We start from the raw sequence: 18,644 nt of genomic DNA, 5'->3' as shown, positions 1-18,644 counted from the left end.
TTTCTTCGTGCAACGAACAGAGAATATCGATCGCCGATCGTAACGAAAATAATCTTAAATGCAAACTAAACGGCGGTAGAAATAAAATTAAGTAATTCTGCTTGGGAGTACTTGACCCCGGCAAAGTTAACGTAAACTTTAACGCTATCCGCGAAGTTCAACGAAATTAACGGGAGATTGTGCAAACGCGTCTGATTGCTCGATGGAAAGTTTCCCGTTTTAAGTTACAAAGAATAAATATTTCGAAAGCCGCAAAAACGGTTTGCAGTGTCTAACAATTTAAAAGCTTGAATCGAATTCGGCATACAGTTTACGCGCCACTGAACGTAAGATAGAAAGCGCCACTTAGCGATCGCAGACGAATAAAAAATACCTATAGATAGATCCAGTTGAAATAACCTTTCATAAAGTCATCAATTTTCAGATTCGTGATAATCGTCGGCAAATGTGGATTTAAATATCCGGATAAGCAAATATCGTTTCATGTTAAATATAACTTGTACAAGCATATTAATCCAAACAGTATTTAGCTATGTAATCACATTATCTTTCTCTCTCTAATATTGCTTTTAACTTTTCGCCCTGACCTTTCATCGAATTTTAAAAAATAGTAGTTACATTCAACTCGTTTTTAACGAAGAAATTTTGACAACAGAAGTAGAATCCACCGAAGAAGTCAATGTTGTTTATGTTAATGTTTTAGCGTTGCACAAACTGGGAACAAAGGAGAGAATCTCAAACTTGAGGCCGTATATCATTACCATAGCGACGATACTACATCATAGTATTGCGTACACACTTGTCCACGGTTAGGTTAATAAATTCCGTTTAGAAGACTGTACGGTTGACGCTAATAATTCTTCATTTCACGTGCCTTAACCGGGAATAAATGGCACCCGTCGTGTTTCTCGATGAACCGCCGGTGACCGTAAAATAATTATGTATTCACAGCACGACAAAGAGAAGAAAGAACTACGTATCCAGTTTAATACGGCCTTTAATTCCTCTTTGCTCTCTGACTTTTTATTTCTTTCGTGAATTTTAAGTTACCGATTCGATTCCCACGCGATGGAACGAAACGTCATCTAACATTTACTTGTAAAGAAGAATCCGATCAATAATTTTCGCATTATTACTCACAAATTTCTTTGAATCGCTCGCAAGTATGCGAATGCTTAATGGATCGTACACACGCGTACTGTTTGCCCAGTTTCTTTCGTCTAATTACGAAAGGATTGCAGAACGAGCGAGAAAGGAAGAAAAAAACGCGCCATAAAGTCTTGCAAACGTTGAAATACTGTCGCGGGTTGCGCGGAATAGCCGCGTCTCGATTTATAAGCTCCGCCAAAACGGTCGATACTCGTTGCCCCGCGCATGATTAAGTTTTTATCGAAATTCGAAGTCCCGTGTCACTCATAAAGTCGGCGGAAACGCACCGAAATTCGCGTGCACCGTATTTATGCCATCAGCTGTGTGAACAAGGGATCGTGTTTGCGTCCAACGTCGAGGGGGGAGAAGGTAGGGGGCAAAAAGAAAAAGAAACAATGGAGAGGGACGATGGGGAGGTAGTAAACGCGTTTCGTGAAATTCCATTCATCGACAGCTTTAAAGCCGATTAAAACGCTGTCTCGTAACACTCGAGCACACCGACATTTAATTATGGAAAGTCGCGGATGCGTTCCATGCGCCAGACCTCTCGCATTATTCAACGCATTTACGAACAAATCCGTGAATATGTTTTCGGATGAAGGAACGCTCGCGATAATCCGTCGCGAAAATATTACGACGGCTCCTGCGTGTCGAATCGAACACTTTTTCCAGCGACATTTACGATTTAAGGGATGCAGTTTTCGATGAAGTCGGAACAGAGGACGTCGTTTTTAGAATCGGAGCAAAAATGATTACCTGTCGGACGGCGAGAACTTGTAAATCGTCGATTGAAATAGTGAAACGTGTGCATCAGTTATAAAATTCTCAAAAATTAATCATTTTTTATGTTTTCTCAAAATCTGAAGTTCTAGCCCTAGATATAGATCGAAGAAGCAACAGAAATAGATGATACAGACGAATTTTAAAAACACTGACCTATATATAGACAATAAAAAAATTATTTAAGTAAACAAACTATGAGTAAAAATAGTTTTGGCCAGCTTTTCCGAACAAATGCTCCACTGTGCGACGATTAAAATTCACTATTTGGGGAAATGTGTTCGATTTGCATGGTTTTAAAATTCCCCGAAAATACGAACGAAGTTATGGACCCGATCCGATACAAAGTGTTGTTCGAAGGAGGGTTCGATCGAACACGGCTCTCTGTTTTCTCGAAACGTGCGGCCCGCTGGGTCCCGGGTTAGGCGAGTAAAAGGAAAAATCAATCGCCGGGGCGTTCTTCCGCTCTTTGCGCGGAAAACGTTCTTTCCCGCGCAACGAAGAATAAATTCCGAGGAACGAATTTTCACGATGTCTTGCCGCGGGCCACGGAATATCATTCCTACGGGCAGAAGCTGCGAAATACGAGTTCGCGATAAAGGCAGTCGCCGGTCGGCCGACGTTCGTTAGAGAAACTCCGTGTTCTTTCCGTGTTCCGCGCGGCGACACCGATGCGCCGTTATTACATCGCCGCTATTACAATTTTTCCCCGCGAGGTTTCGACTCGGATTGATGGGAAATATATAAAAAGAATCCTCGAGATCCAACGGCGGTCGAGAACCGGGGCTGAAGGGTGACGGGAACGGAAGAGACCATTAACGCCGTTCCAAAAGATGCCTGAGCGACGTGATATTGGAAATCCTCCTTTTTACGCGAGTCCTCATCCCTCGGGAGTGCTGAGCCACTCGATTTTTACGTTACCCTGCCCCCTCCGACGCTCGTCCCACGATCGCAAACGCCTATTCTCCTCGATTTCGCAGTAACTATCGTCGAACGGAACTCTCCGACAGATATGTTTCGAAGCGCGCGAATCCGTTTCGAGCGCGACCTTTCTCCAGGCGAAAAGGTCGCGAACCAATCGTCGACGGAAGCTCGGTGAACCGGATGTGTTCGACCGCGCGATATTTCGGAGCCACGGGTTACGCGTTCGCGACTGGCTTAGCAAGACGGCCCCGTTTTTGGAATTTTAAGGGAAAAAAAATTCCTTCTATACGAAGATATATTAAATAGTTATTCTTTACGAGTATTTTTTCCATTAATATCCATCCAAACCATTCAATAATATTGCCCTCGAGGCCCCTCGATTTTAAACTCGTATTTTATCAAATTTATAGTGAAGTAGTAACTCAATGATACACAGGGTGTTCGGCCACCCCTAGGAAAAATTTTAATGAGAAATTCTAGAGGCCAAAATAAGACGAAAATCAAGAATACCAATTTGTTCATGGAGACTTCGTTGAAAAGTTATTAGCAAAATTATTGCTAAAACCCATTAATAAAATTTGTCTACCTACATGAATTTTTTTCTCGAAAATGCATAGGATTTCGAGGATATGTATATTCACCAAAAATGATTCTAATTGACCCCCGCAACTAAAAATAATTTTTCCAGAATGATTTGAAATTTTTTTTTCGCCGAAAAATTTAGGTACCAATTCGAATTTTTTTCTCGATAATGGTTAAGATTTCGGGGGTATGTCTATTCACCAAAAATGATTGCTATTGACCTCCGCAACTAAAAATAATTTTTCCAGAACGATTTGAAATTTTTCTTTCGCTAAAAAATGTAGGCATCTACCCTCCGTCGATTTTTCTTAAAAATTCGTTTTCGATCTTTAATAAATGTATTTGACGCTGTACGGAATGAAATGCGACATTTAGTCGATTTCGCATTTGCGTCGGAACGGACTATTAAAAACGTGAAAGTAAGGAAATAACGTCCTCGTCGCGTCTGAATGTGGAAACGAAGAGGTTAAAGGGGGGTGAAAATGTCGCGCGTTCGAGCGCAGATATCGAGCCTCGAACTTTTATCCATCCTTTCAGCTCCCGTCGCTCTCTCGGTGTGTTCGGGTTTTTTAAAAGCTTTAGCCCTGGCGTTCGCTTCTTGGCGCCCCCCATCCCCCTTTTGGAACAAGTTCCTCCGATGCCTCTTTGGTCGCGTCTCCGCCCCTCGCGAGGAAACCAGTGGCATAAATCGGCGGAAATGCATCTCGCGCGTCTATCGCTGGTTTTCAGGCCCCGGCAGCGTTAAAACATCAAACGCGCGGACCGGACCGCCGCGGACAAAGATCCCGCTAAAACGGAAAAACAGGAAAGGCTGAGCCGACGGGGCGGACTGAAAGACGTATAAACACCGGGAACAGAGAACAGGGAACAGGGAACAGGGAACAGGTAACAGGGAGCGGAGAACACGAGGAAACTCGGCGCAAAAGCTGCGCGAACGTTGGCAAAGGAGGATCGTAGGGGCCGTAGGCGTAAGAGGAAGAGAGAAAAGAGGGGGTTGGCAGAAGTGTCGGTGGTAAGTCTCTCGCTCCCTCTGTTCCTTTACGGGGGGATGAGCGTTTGCTTCGCTCCGTCTCGGTCCGTTTTCAGACCGCGCCGGTACAGAGCGAGGGCGAAGGAGCGCGTTTGCAAATTATGCGCAGTCTGAGGCGACTTAGGGACTTTCAGAGTTTTAATTACTCCGGGCGCGCGAGGGCCGACTTTTCTCTTTCTCCCTTTGCCGCGCTCGCGTTCGCGTTCGCGCTCCATCCCCTCGGCGTCCCGCCGCTTCCCGGTAGCTCCTCTCTCCTACGCGCGCCTATTCCCGACGTACTATTTCAATTCCGCGAAAGAGTTCCGCGCTTTAACGTAAAAGGGAAGCTCGATTCCAACCGGGTTTCCTTCCATCCGATGCACCACCCCCCGAACGGCTGCATTTAACCAGCGCAGTTAGCCAGATTCTCGTTACGACGATTGCGCCCAACAATCGCGAAAAGATTTCACGACTTTCGGAAAGGAAGCTACCCCCGAGGATCGCTGAAACACTCGAATCCTTCGCCGTTCGAGAGCTCGGTAAATAAGACCGATTTCGAAGATTTCGACTGGGGGCGGAACAATGCGATTTACAGTCACTTTTCTTCTTCTTAGCGTGTCCGACGATGTTGAATTTCTCGGCGCCAAAAGCTGATAAAAGTGTCTTCTACTGTAAAACGCGTGTTTTTACGTTCTCTCTGACATTTTTTTATAAGAAAACTATGCAAGTTCTGAAACATTTTGCAGCAAGTTTATGTACACATATTATATAGATTTTCACTGTTCAAGAGGGGGTAAGATGCAGAGTATTTTTCTATACTTTTTCTACTAAACCGACAAGTTAAATTGTAATATGTACAAAAATTCCAAGCTGATTGGTAGCCTTCTCAAACATGAATACGAGTGCAAAGGGTTAAATGACAAAGAAAATAAATTTAGATACGGCTCTCAAACTTTAACGAGGCTGTAAAAATAAGTTCTACAACGAATTGTGTTTCGTTTCCGTGAACAATTCGAGGGATTTGGTCTGGCAGTCAACGCGTTAAAAATTCAAAAAATCCAGACAGAAGTACCCCTTTAAGAGGGGTTGACACATCGTTCTATCGAGGGGCGACTTCTTCCCTATCGTTTGGAAGATGTAATCCGCTCCGTTCGCTATTCACCTCGCGCGCGCGTGACTTAACATACGGGCGGCTCGTTAAACAACTAATACGCGACACACATTTTTTACAGGTCACGTTCTCCCTACCTTCCAGCCGTTATTTCCTTCGTAACGCCGTCCCATTAGAAAAAAAAAATCGTTCAGGCACTTACGAGCACGCCAGAGTATCCTCTCGCGACTCGCGCCGCCTCGAGAGCACGCTAGACCTCGTGGGTCGCGGCGATAAAGCCGAAAAATGAACGGAAAAGGGAGAAACAAAGCCGCTTGAACGAACAAGAAACACTCCAGATATTGCGACATGCAATGAACACGATTACGTATGTCGTACTTTCATATCGATGAAAGCCATTTAGAAAAACTTACTTCCGCGTTCTTAGACGCCTTCAACCCCAAACAAAATACCTCGATTCTTGCAAAGGAATCCTTCCACTAACGTACAAGAGAAAACAAGGTAAAGAACAGTGCTTATAGATCATTATTATGCAACCGATCTGAATGTCGAAATCAAAGTCTCGCTGAAACCTCTCCACAGGAAATCCGACGATCTCGATTTGATTGCAAGAAGCGAGGCAGCTCTGTGCTCGGTTCTTTTGTCCAGACTTCGACGCGATATGTTAAATGATAGAGTACCGAACGAACTATTCCTGCGTCGATTGTGAACGACGAGTACCTATCTACGATCGAGATCAACGGTAACTGGTTCGCGAGGATCGATTTCGAACGAACGCGCAGGGATGAGAGACGTAGCTAAATGCATCGTGTGATTTATGAATTCCAATTATATATTCGTTTCTTTTTACCGTCGGGGAATCGTTAATTCTTAATTATTCAAAGTGGTTCGCACGGGTCACCATAAACCTCTAATCGTTGGTACTACGCCCACTGTGCGTTAAAATCCTACTTCGTGCGTTCTACGCCCCGGCGTGTCAGCAATATCTTCCGCCGAACGAGAGTAATTTTTCAATCTGGGTCAAATTAACATTGTCGTGCCGGTTACGTGGCGGTCATTTTCTCGATCCGGTTCAGGTTGACCGAGAACAAAAAGTCGAAAGTCTTAGAAAGGCGGTCCCTTTGTCGACGTACTTGTTAGCATAAATTCAACGGCATCCATGCCACTTCGATCTGAATCCTTAATGAACAACCACGGCCGCGGAGCGGTATAATTACACGAGGCGGTGAAAAAAGCGTTACCGACGTGCACAACACCTAGCGGCAGAACACGTACGGCTATCGTTCATGGCAATTTCCACGATCCTGCGTTTCTTGTCGGGCACGTAAGCCACGATCGGAACGATCGGCCGACAGTGATGAATGTCGCGTTACCGGTGGTCCGTCGTTGCAAAAAAAACTCGGTGTTATTTTGCACAGAGCATTCCCCCGGTTCAGAATTTCGCGTGAATCGCCGAACGCGATAGAACCGACGTCGGCGATCGGGCTGCCCCCCCCGGGCTCGTCCCCATTTGAATTTATGCAAAACAAGTATTGAATTTCTTTCGTCGGAGTAACGAACCGTATTGCAAAAACGTCTTCGAAAGAAAAGCACGGAACTCGCGTTGATTTCGTCGTAAAACCTTTAAGTTGAAACGATAATTTATGCTTTTTCCTCGTATCGGGGCGCGACGAAGCTCGGGATCGATCCCGTAAGCACGCCTCGATTTACTCTGCTTAGTTTCAGACAATCTTTTCCGCGCGCGGGAGTTTCGCTAAGGCTTCTATACACAAAGATCCGTTTGCACTGATGTAACAAGCTCCGCGGTATACGAGACACGGCCCTAGCCCTTCTTTGGGCGCGTACAATTATCTGTCTCTTTCTACGAACCACCGTTATGAGAATCGATGTTTTACATAATTTTGTGAAAAAAAAGAGAATAAGTGGAAGAAAGTAGGACTCGATGAGCCGTGACCCCTAGACGCGCGGAACGAGACACCAATGATCTCGAACTGGTGGCATTAGATAGCCCTAGACTCGCAAAACTCGATTCAGACGAGACCGGTCGCGTAGGACCGGTTACGTAGCAAAGGCTCCAAACATGGGGTCTCAAAGGGACGATCTCGGACACGTACGACACGATAAACATGACCCTGGATTCATGGGGATCGGATAGAAGCGATTCCCAGCCCGAAGGATACGGGTCGCGCAGGACTAAACAAAAGCGACGTTGGATTAATCGTAACCGATAGAGACGACGTCTTGTTTGTCTACGAAAAACACTAGGGTTTCGAATGCGTTTCGTATCGTCTACACGCGCGTGTCGGAGAGTCAAGAGTCGGGCCACACGCATCGTGAATAAATATTTATGCATGCATACTCGTGGCTGCGCGTCACGCGCGCCTCCCTCGGTCCAAGAAGCGACGAAATGGAAAAAACGCGCGGAATGCAACAGAAATTTCAGTGGCACTTCGCTGACCTTCGCGACTAGAAACCATTTGGAATTGTCTTTACTCGACATTTTTTAAATTTGACGCTCCATCTGATCGACGATCGTCTACTACCCTAAATACGATGGACGAAATTTTTATAGAATTTTATAATACTGTTGTATCAGAATAAAAGTTTCGAGTTCTGAAGAAAAAATGAGAAATTTATATTTTTTCTAAAATATAATGCATTTTAAGTATCTTCCCGTGGGTCTCGATTATCTGGCGAGTCGGTGACGAAGTTAATCGAGTTTCCTCTGTATTCGGAGGAAACCTTAAACGTCCGCCGGCAGAGTAACTTTCCTTACTGAAAACGAACGGGAAAGGAGTCTTAGCGTTTAATTTCCAAGTACCCACGGCCACGGTTGGAATCTATTACGGGTTAACGGTCGACCGAGTGGGACTATAGGAAGAAGAGCGAGATAATTCCTAGATATTTCACGAATTATAGGCCGTCGTTGGTTTACGATGACTTTTATTCGCGCAATTTACAACGCGTTTTCCATCGACGGCGCGATCGAGAAGCCCCGGTGCATCTGAAATATGACGAAAAATATTAGGTTTTACGAGCGCCCAACCTATGGCACGTCGACAGCGAAAGGTAAGCGGAAGCAGCCCGAGGAGAGGCAAAGTAGGAAACGGCAAATTTATCGTTAGTATTTTTCTTGCGCGCAAGTGTGCGGAATCTCGAAGTTTCGCGCGGACGTTCCAATATTTTTTCCTACGGGAGCGCGCCAGACGCGGCAGCCCTTCGGGAACTACGGAAGAACAAGCACGGAAATTTGCGGCCCACGGCCTGGGGAAACGGTTTCCCTATTCGGCCGCGCGATTACGAACTTTCGCGATGAACAAAACCGAACGGAAAAAAAAACGAATCGTTGCTTCAATTCCGCGTGTCAGAAATATTCGGCGGTGGCGTCGATGCACAGTGGACGCGACGGAATTTGTTTCTGATGAAAACTTGAAAAATTTTTAATCTGACGATGCTGTAAACCTTCGACAAAATAAAACAGGTTTCATTACGAATAGTGTTTAAGGGGAGAGAAGTAACGAATCAAAAATATCGATTTTTTTTGTATAAAACGATGCTTTTACATCTCAAGAATGTTGTGTCAAAATTTCGAAGTGAAATTATTAGTCGTTTTTTAGAAAAACTAAACAGGAGCTAATAGGTGGTGAATATTGACACCCTCTTGCTTTTCATCTTTTTGTGTTTAGAGCCGTATATCTTCGACAATTTTGCATTTTTTAAGGAGGGTTGTAGTTCGATAAAATGTATTGAAATGTTAAAGTTTTATGCTGTAAAAAAATTGTCAAATATCGCTTCTCATTTTACCATTTTACTTGAGTCCTCCCCCTTAACTCTTGCTATATTATTTCTAGGGGTGCAAAGTATCGTTCAATCGCGATTCTTTCACCTCAAAGGTGGCGTACGTAACCCTGTAACCTTTTCACTGCTGAATTAACCCTTCAGGCACGACCCATGTGTGTGTTTGCCGGAGGCTATACGCGATACCGATCCAGCGTATCTTCGTTTTATGAATGAAGACCAACGTACTTTTCTAAGCACTTGAAACGTAAACTTTTAGAAAATGTTTACGCGTTAAGTGGCATTAACGTCGACTACCGACGAACAGATAATATTTGTGATTCTGTAACTCGAAATCTGGAACGCGAGACCCGTCGAATCGACAGTTTTCGTAAATCTAGCGTTAAAGCAGAGTCGTACGCCAAAACGTAACCAGTCGACATGCGAAACGAGCAAAAACGTCACTGTGTCCGCAACAAAGTCCTCCCTCGAACAAGGTGTTCTCGAAAACGGGATGAAGCAGAGACAACGGTTCGTCTCTTCCCGGGGGAATCGTGCGCCAGAGAAACTCGGCAAACAATTATAACTTCCGGCGAGAAACACCATAATATAGTCGAGCCGCTGGCGCGCGTCGTTTCGAAACGTTACACTTATGGCCCCGTTGGTGTTACCGAGCACCGAATTTCTGCCTTCGGAATTTCGGGTTCCGCCGTTGCGGTCGTTCGCCACCGATCCCTTTCGTCTCGTTTCTCTCTCGTCCCTCCGTCACACCAGACCCCGTTGTCTCACGGAGACTCTATCTTCCTAACTTCACCTAATTTATCTTTGTCCGGCTGGATCTACTCAATCCAACTCTCTCGACCGTTTATTTATTTACCCTGCTACGGGAACACAATACTCTATCGCTGAGCATCGTTACTCCTCTCTGTCTCCTCTCTTGCGCATTTGTCCCCATTGATGGGTCCAACGAAATCTCCGATTGCACGCAAAAAATTGTACGAAACGTTTGCACGTGTGATTATTGAAATGTCTGGTCAACAAATGGCAGCTACGAACCTCGAGTATGGACTTGTTATAAATAATAGCTTGTCAAACAGAAAGGGTAAAATAGCTAATGGTAGAACACCTACTGTGAAGGTAAATAGATACTTGCTATAATTTCGAAGTAGTCAAACAGAACACACGTTCGTGTGAACTTTTGTTATTGTCTTCTTGTGTATGTATTAAGCGAGTGTCATCTGCGAGGGCAGAACGGATCCGGAATCGGAAATAGCAATCACGGATCGCGGATCGCGGTGGCGTACCGTTCTGTATCGGTTGCTCCCGGATGAGGAACAACGATATCTTCGGGAAGACCTGGCATCGAGGTTATTGGACTCATCGAGCTTGCGTCGATGGATGCTGGTGGTGGTGGGAAGCAGCCGAGACGCCGCCGGACGCCTGGCGCCCTTTCAGCTGAACGCGGACCACCGCGACGATCGGCTGCACAGACTCCGGATTCCCGTCTCGACGGAGTCCTCGAAAACTCGCTATAACGCGTTCACTGTAGCCAGAACAAACCCCTCGAATTGTCCACGAAAACCGAAACTTTGTTTTTAAACGACTCGACTTATTTTTATAGCATCGTTAAAGCTCAGCGACCCTAAATTTATCTTCAACATCTAATCTTGAGAATTAATTTTGTTTAGCTCCTTAACCCCTTTACATAGGATTGAATTTCAAATAATTCGTCGAACGTATACTATTTAAGTTTATTTAAATGTATTCGTACAATGGCCACGAAAAAGAATAATTAAAAAGAATTTATTTTTTTAATAACTTTTCAACGAAGCCTCAATCAAGAAATTGATATTCTTGATTTTCGTCTTATTTTGGCCTCTAGAATCTCCCATTAAAATGTTTTCCCAGGATTGGCCAGACACCCTGGATAAGACTCGATGACGATTGAGTAGTCTCATGATCGTGAAACTTGACATCTTGTAACGAATCAAGATTGATGAATCTTATACGGAAAGGGGTTAATGAAAAGCTCGAGTCACCTATATATTTGTTAAATTAAACTAACTAAAATTCTGAAGACGCTTTGAAGTTCGATCGACGAGTTTTTGCATCCACAACCGCTAAAGAGTCCTAACCCTCGAACCGAAGAAACATAAACAACGTGGACGGTTCGATCTCTTTAATCCGTTGCTAGAGTTTCAGCTTAAAGCGAAGAATTACTGTGAAAATATAATGTCGAGAGGTACGTGTGTACGTCGGTCGGGGAGATCGATCGCAGGCTCCTCCGGACTCCACCCTGGGCTATGAATACGTCCATAGTTCTCTACCCTTAACTCGGCTTACCAGTATGCCGGACAAGAGCTGCACCACCGTCGCGGCTACCCGTTTGTCGCAGGTCTTATTTGCTTTTCATCGCGGCTGGTGCTCTCTCGGCGTGTTCGTCGAATCCCTACCAACCCGCTTTTTTCCACTCTGGGTTTCTGCGCACTGCGTCCGGAGAAGTAACACTTGTTGATCGGGGCCCATGGACTATGATTTAACGAGCGAACGTGACACGGAATTAATCAGCTGGCTCGGCACGGCTCCGCTCGAAAACACGAGTGGCCGTGTTGAACTCGTTTCAAAGACACAGGAGAACCGCTCCGACTGTGTCACGGACAGAACGGGGCCGCCATCGATCGTACTCGAACGTTACATAATATACGTGCATAAGGGAATTCGGAGTAATATGGTCACCATTGTTCCTGCGCTTTCGATATAGCTACAGATCGCTTCTTTCGCGCCATTTTCGAGCGAAACACGGGGCAAAGAATTCATTTGCCACCGCCACCCTAAACTGCTATACGATAATAAAATTTTTTTTTTAATAAAAAATTTTACGTTCCTCTCGGCACAGTAATAACGAGCAAGCTTTGCTTTCAGCGAAAGGCTCTCACCGACAGTTTCCACGTATCAAAATTCCCAAAGAAACCTTAAGAGTTTGGAAACAACAATTATCTTCGCCAGCCTTTCCGTAAAAGCGTAATCATTGCCCTAATTGATGCTTAGACTCGAAGTGCTGTGCTATCGGTGCTGCAACCCCACCAGTTCGACGCAACAGCTGGTATAAAAGATACAAAGTTTCCTTTGAAAATTGGGCAAAGTTTTAATGCCCGTAATAACAGCTAGTCGTCCGCATTCGTAAACGAGTGATTTAACCGGCTACGAACGGTATTACCACGTATTCCCGTCGATGATAAAACGATGATAATCGCGAAAATACCTTACGACAATAATAAATACGATTCATCGGGAACATGTTATCGAAACGTAAACAATTTCCAACGGCAGACTTTGCATTATGTTTTCCGATGAAATATAATTAAATTCGTCCAACCATATTCCATGTACTGGTTCTCAAATTACCCCATTATGTAGGACATACGAGCACTCTTACGCTACCATATTTCTTCTCGTAACAGCTACCAGTGCGGATAAAATTCTACGCGAAGGTAAATTATGTTCCAACGTATGACAGTTATTTATAATATGAGAATGAAAATGTTGTATCAACAGAAAGGGGGAAAAGAAATTCCACAATTTTAAAACGCATCGCTGTAGGAGTTACGTATGTACGTTCGTTGTCCGACACGGTCCACATTAATAATTTCTCATATTATTAATGTCTGCAGCTTGGGTATATTTATTATTCTAGCAAAGTTAAAAGCGAGCTTTAAAATTAAATCTTCCTGCCTGTCGTGTTTACGTGGATAACAGAGAGTTTCTATCGATATATTTTTATTTACAAATGAATTAAAAATTTATTTATTTTCCTGGAGAATCGGATTATCAACGACTCTCGATCGCTTCCAGGCGATCACTTTTTTTAAATTAGTGACTCGAAGTATTAGTCCCTGCGTTTAAAAAAATGGCGACGACGCACAGTGTGTTCAGCAATGGACAAAAGTAAAAAATGTTTTATAAATTCTTATATCCCAAAATGTTAATAACTTTTACTGCGTTTACCAATTTGTTGTGGAAAATGATGCCAGAAATTTATTGCAATTTTCGGTGCATTTTCTTAAACATGTGCCATTTACCGAAAATTTGTGTTTTAATTTCATTTTTGCAAGTTGTGTACACTATTATAGTACCTTCCAAACTGCTAATCTTTTTACAATATTAACAATGGGTCCCAATTTTTTATGTTAAATGTTTATCAACTTTGAATTGAGTTTAAAAAAAAATACCTCGATGATTTTTTGTATATTAATTTAGGGCACATTAAACTTTAATTTAAGTGGAAAATTGACTAGTTCAGAAGCTATGATTTTTGTTCCGAATTCCCATTTACGCGACACTCTGTGGCAGTCCCAGGAACGGTACTGATGGAAATAATTACCGATGGAATCAGCCTAATTTCTCACGGCCGTGTCTCGCGGCGATCGGTGGGACTGGAAATCGGAAATACTCGAGGGCACGATTAATTTCAGTCCAACCGGAACGCAACCCTTTCGATATTTTACCTGCGCGAGACCGGTCGTGGGGGTTCGAGGCGCCCGCCACGGCAGGAAACCGACGTCGTAGACAAACGAGCAGGACGACATCTTGACGAATCGATCATCGAAGGCGTTTCTTATCAGCGGAAGGGGGGTCGACCGGTCGCCAGGGTCTCCGCGAACTTGAAGGTGAAAAGTCGAGCCGCGATCTCTCGCGTGAGATTTCGGCCAGGATTTCAACGCGACGTTACGTTATGCACGACACGATCCATAAGGGTTGGGGTGGAGGCCAGAAGGTGATAGGGAAAAGGGGCAAACGCGATAGAAACGGAAAGGAAAACAAAATAGAAACATAGATTATCCCCCCTCGAGAATTCGTTTCGAATAAATAAATTTCCTGCAAGAGGCCCTCGACGTTAAACGCGAGTTTCAAGCATGGCTTCGTGGTTTTTTTTATATTTATATTAGGTTCGTGCTTTTGTCTACTTATCGTATTCGCTTAAAACAATTACCGTGTACCGATTGTTTTAAAAAGACTGTTTATCATCGTTCAGAGGGAAATGAGTAATCTACGATTTATTCGCAAAGAGCCGATAAACTTTTGCAAAAAAAATCGCTGGGAACGGGGGAGAGCTCATCGCCGGGCCGATAACCACGAAAGCGTTGAAAGCTGAAATTCCTCGACCGCGGAGAATTTCAATTTGAAATGCTGTGCCGCTCGCCAGATTCTGTCAGGGTTTCAGAACGGCTGCGTATCATCCCTGACGCGCAGACAGAATGATAAAAGGCGTAACTTTATAGTTGTTAGAGCCGAAAGAGGAAGAGACGCGATACACCCGCGACTTTTTCTCCTCGGACGGGAAAGCTTATTTTACCGACAGATCAAAACCGACGAGGACTGAATTTCCCAAGGTTTTTCTAGGCCCCGGAAAAGCGTAAGGTAAAACACCCAAACACTCGAACGTTCGAAGAACGAGGGTCGCGATAGAGAATTTGTCAGACGTATGAATCGAATTGTATCAACAAACCGAGTTTATTTTATCGGTGGAAAAAGAGAACGTTTATTGGATTCGTTAATTTTGTAAGATATCGAGAATTCACAGACTTTATAATACTCTTTCTTCCGAATTGTTTTTATCAAAATCCGGAGGAATCGTAAAAATTCTTGAAATTATATTTGCTTTTAATTGTTGCATATTTGAGACGATCTTTTGCGATCGTAATTTAGATTTAGTTGGCGGTTAATCGTTCAGAAAACTAGCGAACGGTTACGGTCGGATCAAAATCAAGTTGGCATTCAAAGCCACTTCCGCGACTGTGAATCATAGCAGGCCTATCTGTTCGAGAGACTAGCGCGAAAAGATAGGAGATAAGAGAACGGGGTAGCCAAACGGATATAACGGGTATAACCCTGTTAATGGCCTTGAGCGACCGCTTGATTTTGATCCGATTATTCTCGTTTACAGTCGTTCGGGATTGTTGGTTCAAAGTTAACGTCCCCCGCAGTTTCTACAAATTTTCGTTGGCGATTCTCGGTCAACGTCAGGAACAGAAACGTCCCCGGCTCGCGAAGTTTTGAGAGAAATTAATCGCTATCGTCCGCTCAAAACAAGCATCCTCGTGAAGATAAAGACGCAGCTCCGTGTACACCGGGCGATAAATCACGCGACTGGCCGTACGCGAGGAAAAAATCGTTACGCGGATTGAAAATGTTGAAAAAACAGACGGGAGAAGGCCGCGGGTAAACGATCGTGTGGCTCTTAACTGACCAGCATAACGCGATTTCGTGCGGAGGGGAAGTTTTTTTGTACGAGACCCTCACCATAATTAATCACCGGTTAATTAACGTGAAAAATCCTCGACGAAGGCCGAAGAAACGACAAGGGTCAAGCGTAATCCAAACGTATGCTATTTTCGTGGGTCTAGATGTTCGAAACATTCGAGACGTATTTCTTCTTTTAAAGCTTAAATATGAAAATTAAAAATATTACTCATAATAATCGAATAACATCGAAAAATGTTATTGCTCGGCGCGCCCAAAGATATTTCCCACTTTTATTTTTAATTTTTAGATATTCGAGCGAAAGAAGCGATTCTAATTATTGTTTTTCTCTTTGTTTGAGTTTTGCGACTTTTTTCTGCGCCCGTTAACGATCGCCGTCCCGGGTCCGGCTGGGAATCGAGGATTAGGCGACTGCGAAACGGTAAAAATCGTGATCGTCATTATGGGAAAGCGGATTACTTCGATGCTCGTTCGCGTAATCACGCGCGATGTTCGCGCGCTGAAAGAAGTCTCTGAAAACGCGCGGATTTTACACTGCGGCTCAAAAGTTCCAACTATCTTTAAAATATACTTCACTGATAATATTTCCCCTAGATATCAATTAATCAAATATAAATATAAATAAAATTAAACATTTTATTCCTGCAAAGCCTTAATAATCTCTCTCTCCTCAAACTACATGAAACAAAATTTATTGACACGGCTATAAAGTAGTTTTCTCACGAAACAGCTATCTGTAAATTATATTTTTATAAGTGTCAACAATATGCAATAAAATCAGTACACGTATATAAAAAGAGCTTAATTTCTATAAGGATCGGAGGATGCTTGAAACTTTTGTGCTGCAGTGTACATCGCTTAGGTCCATATTATCGAGCTCTCTGCGCGTTCGTTGAAAAATTCGCGATCCGTGCGATTACTAGGAGACAATATATTTCCTTTTTTTTTTAATACGGACACTCGAGAGTCGTCTCGGGATCGAAGGGATCGGTGTATTAAAAGCGATCAGAGAAAGGTAACCCCGGAGTAAGAAATTTAATGGCACCTTTGTCGCGAATAATTCGAGGCAAGCCGATAACCCGATTAGTTTCGAGTGACTGTTAAATGCATCGGGACCATACATTTTTACGTCAGTTTCCGACACTGTCGATGAAATGGAAAATCCTACGCTGTCGGAAACTAGACCGAGAGCTTCTTCAATTTTTACGTAATTAATTGGATAAACCCAATTAACCCCTTTGCTGTCCAGTCGTTCGAGGAGACTGACACTTGGAGGCATCGACGCCGTATTGAAATATATAAAAAAGCTCGCGCACGCTTGCATTTTTGTTAGGGCGTAACACGTGAAATTATCGATGTTTGATCGGTTGAATATCGACTGCAATTAAAATATCCATTGCACTGTAGTATTTATTAGACTCTTCGATTTTATTTACTTATCGAGAATCGTTTAACAATACCAATTTGTACTAAAATCTAAAATATAAAACAGCTAAGTTGAACTTGGGGGAGAAAAAAATTTTATTCCGGGGATCTGAACATGAAAAATGAGCCTCCTGGGAGGCTCAAATCCGTCTTAAACGAAGATCGATTAAGGATCTATGGTGGAAGCTAACCCACAAATAATAAATCAAGGACTTGCAATGGACTTGGGAGTTGCCACTATAACAGTCGCAATAGAAAAGGTGCAAAAGCAGATGATGAGCACGGAAAAATTGAAAATAACAGATTTTTCCCAAAACCAACCCGTATCGATTAACAGACACGAACTTATAGCTTTGCGCAATAGTCGATCGTATACGTCACAAATTGCAATTTGGCTCGGCTGCAACGACCTATGACATTTTGCCCCATCCAGCATACTTGCTGAACCTTTCTCCGGTGGTATATCACCTTCTTCGCTATTTGGAGCTCTTTGTAAGCAACAACACGTTCCTCGATCGACGAGGGACTAGAAGATCCGAACAATTTATGTGCAATTTAACCTGTTAACTGGGGAGTTTCTCCATCAAAAATTTCCAATATTCACGCAGTGGTAAATAAGCAAATACAAGAATGCCTGAGTTAAATAAATAACCCACTTTTTATATAGTATTAAGAAAAAAATCAATTTTCAACACGCCTAGCCTTGTTCTTCATACAAAAATAAAGAGCATCGATTCTTCGATTGCAAAATGCGTATATCGACTCTGATTCTTGACAAATTGCAAGCTCGAATTACGTCATGACGTGTCGATAAACAAATGATAGATGTCTTCGAGTTAATCGTTCCGTTCAAACTGTTCAAGCTACTAGCGTACTAACGCCGTTCGAATCATTCATGGTATTCGTGTCACTGAACTCATTCAAGACAATCGCGTCCCGTTGAAGAATTTCAAATTTCTAGAACCGATTCCGGTCTCGGTATTTCAGTCTCAAGACGTTTTAAATATCCATTCTTCGGTTAGCTAGCTACAGGTGACCACCAAACGTCAAACGCGGTAGAAATTATTTAACCGGGTACGTGTATGCAACTTCGAAAGCTGAAACGTATAACGTAGCTCGTGGCTGACGAAATGATCGCTTAAAATAGCAATCGTGGCTGCGAAAGATTCGAGATTTAGCAGCGTCATCTGTCGCGCCTTATCAGTCGTGGCCGATAAGCGGAGCTCCCTCCTGCGTCGCAGAGAAAGCAACCGAAGGGGGAAAGAGAAATGGAACGAGACGGGAAAGACGATGATTTCATCGTCGGATCGCGCGAAAAATACCATACTCTCCACGATCAAAGGAAAACACGACTTTTTCCCACGATTGTTCCGTGCGTGACGACGCGTCAGTCGATTAAACGGACCGTTCTAATTCGATCAACTCCGATCCCGTAGCTTTTGCGGCAAACGAAACGCATCGAGGGCCACGCGTTCGGCCGCAGCCGCAAAAGTTTGCGCCCGGCGTAAAAACAATGTTGGCGTAGCTCGATACACGGCGCACCTCTACGGTAGCTCGATGAAATGTTGAATTAATATTTTGCCAATGGGGGGGAATTTTAGTTATTTTTCATATTTTTCGATTCGA

The 18,644-nt window shown here is 43.6% G+C and overlaps 1 protein-coding gene across 1 annotated transcript in view; it reads right to left on the bottom strand.

Annotated features, from left to right (window-relative positions):
• Positions 1-18,644, bottom strand: part of LOC122395262 (E3 ubiquitin-protein ligase MYCBP2) — a 316,312-nt gene that overhangs the window by 264,646 nt on the left and 33,022 nt on the right. The gene's annotated exons all lie outside the window — the stretch shown is intronic.

Source organism: Colletes gigas, unplaced genomic scaffold (genome assembly GCF_013123115.1).
Source record: "Colletes gigas isolate AHSC1104 unplaced genomic scaffold, ASM1312311v1 Colletes_gigas_Sc00005, whole genome shotgun sequence".
Lineage (NCBI taxonomy): Eukaryota > Metazoa > Arthropoda > Insecta > Hymenoptera > Colletidae > Colletes > Colletes gigas.
Note: the sequence above shows the minus strand (reverse complement) of the source record. Positions and strands in the feature narration are given on the sequence as shown.